Consider the following 2,500-nt stretch of genomic DNA (forward strand, 5'->3'; position numbering starts at 1 on the left):
TTTATTTTTCCCCTCCTCTTCGCTTTTTGAAGAGGTCAGTTACTGAGTTACCACTGACACTTAGTATTTTTTTGAGTCAGTAGAAGTCAGTAACCAAGTGCACTTTTGAATTGGTTACTAACTTCTCCGTTTGAGTTACGGCTGCGGTTGGCTTCAATTAGTCGTGGGGGCTTAATTATCGCCCAGGGGAGTATGCCTTGGTAATATGGCCGAGGATGGAGTGCCTTTTGAAGGGGGTGTTTCTGAATTTGGATCCTTTTTGAGCTGCATTGCCGGATGGGTGTGGTTTTGAAGGGTGTGTTTGTCTGGAGTGCCACCGGCGATGGGGTCAGGCTTAGGGTGAGGGTTCGGTTCCTGGTTAGGGATAGGGAAAGGGTTAGACTTAGGTTTAGTGTTCGGGTTCCCGTTTTGGTAATGTTTGATGTCCATTTTCCAAGGAGGCGAATCCAAGGCTTCAGAGGGACTTTGAGTGTTCGGGGCTGGGTAGCTCAGCTGGATTTGACCCGGCGGTTCTGCGGACGCTTGTGACTTCGAGGGCGGACCCTCCCTCATGTTCAGGCCGAATTTCATGCATTTCTAACGGTGGGAAGTGGTCCAAACGGGGATGGGAGTGAAAGTGACGGCTCATACTGACTTTGAGGCTTCTAAGCCAGGTAGCTCAGCCGTATTTCACCCGGCGGTTCTGCCGACGGTCTCTCCTTCGAGGACGGACCCAACCCCGTGTTCAGTCCGAATTTCATGTGTTTTCACGGTGGAAAGTGGTCCAAATGCGGATGGGATTGAACATGACTGCTCATGCCGACCTTAAGACTTCCAAGCCGGGTAGCTCAGCCGGATTTGACCCGGCGGTTCTGCCGGCGGTCTTGAATTCGAGAGGCAACCGGCCCCCGCGTTCAGTCCGATTTTCATGCATTTCCAACGGTGGAAAGTTGTCCCAACGGGGATGGGATTGAATGTGACTGCTCATACCGACTTTGACACTGCCAAGCCAGCTAGCTCAGCCGGGTTTGATCCGGTGGTTCTTCCGATGATCCTTCCGATGGTCTCTCCTTCGAGGGTGGACCCTCCCCCGGGTGGATGCCGAATTTCATGCATTTTTAATGGTGGGAAGTGGTCCAAATGGGGATGAGAGTAAATGCGACTGCTCATACCGACTTTGACACTTCTAAGCTGGCTAGCTCAGCAGGATTTGACCCGGTGTTTCTGCCGACTGTCTCGCCTTCGAGGGCGGACCCTCCCCCGTGTTCAGTCTGATTTTTATCCATTTCCAACGGTGGGAAGTGGTCCAAACGGGGATGGGAGTGAATGTGAGTGCTCACACCGACTTTGAGACTTCGGGGCCGGATAGCTCAGCCGGATTTGACCCGGTGTTTCTGCTGACTGTCTCGCCTTCGAGGGCGGACCCTCCCCCATGTTCAGTCCGATTTTCATGCATTTCCCACGGTGGGAATTGGTCTCTTTGATAACGGGGACAAGGGTCTGAAGAGGTGAAGTGAGTAACCAGCACACTTCAGGAAAGGGTTCGAAAGTTCTCAACAGTGTGAAATACGTTACCAGGAAAGCTTAGAAAAGTTGTCTGAGAGTCCCAAATGAGTGAACTGTGAAACTTAGGGAAATGCCCGAAAGGTGAAATCAGTAACCAGGAGAAGATAGGAAAGTGCCTGAAAGTGCTAAATGAGTAACCAGAAAAACTTAAAAAAATGTCTGAAAAAAAGAAATCAGTAACCAGAAAAACTTTTGTCTAATGTTTGAAAATGAGAAATGAGTAACCAGAAAAACTTAGAAAAAAACACTTTGAAAATTTTTCTAAGTGAGAAAAATATTCTAAGTGTCAGCGGAGGAAAACGCTGAAGCATCGGGAAAGATTCACAAACTCACGCCGAACACGTGTTCTGAAGTGCCGGAAGAACTGGGTGTATTGAGCCCGGCACTTGGCTAGCTGTCATTTTGTGTCTGCAGCCCGAAATCTTTAACTTTGTCTGTCGCGGAAGTCCGGACCCGAAAAAATCCAAAGGGTTTTGCGGGGATCGAGTTCCAGACCGATGCAGTCAAATTTGAAATTCAGTGCCACTTGCATTATTCCACAATGAGGTTGGCGGGGTACCCAGAGATTTCTGGGAACACGATTTTTTAGAGCAAAATGGCGGCGCGGGACCACTTTGAAAGGCATCCGAAAAACGGTTTCTCGGGCAGTGCACTTTAATGACAGGTATGAGTGCATGCCGGAGAGCTCTTGGAAGTCTAGTTTTTGACACTTCGTCAGTTTTTTGACAGACTTGCCAAACTCTTTCTGTCTGTTCTAAGAGTCGGTCAGAGACCTGTGTGGCGGTCTCCTGACACTATTGGAGGGCGGGCAAACCCCACGTTGACTCCGGCCGTCTCTCCACAGGCGCTTGTGTCGAAAATGAAGGTGAGAGACGCAAGTGGCCTGGGTCCCCAGGGTGTTGCCAGGAAGGATGCGGGCTGACCATTGCCTGAGCACTCCCTAAAGCCTCTTAGG

This window comes from Chiloscyllium punctatum, chromosome 36 (genome assembly GCF_047496795.1).
Source record: "Chiloscyllium punctatum isolate Juve2018m chromosome 36, sChiPun1.3, whole genome shotgun sequence".
Taxonomy (NCBI): Eukaryota; Metazoa; Chordata; class Chondrichthyes; order Orectolobiformes; family Hemiscylliidae; genus Chiloscyllium; species Chiloscyllium punctatum.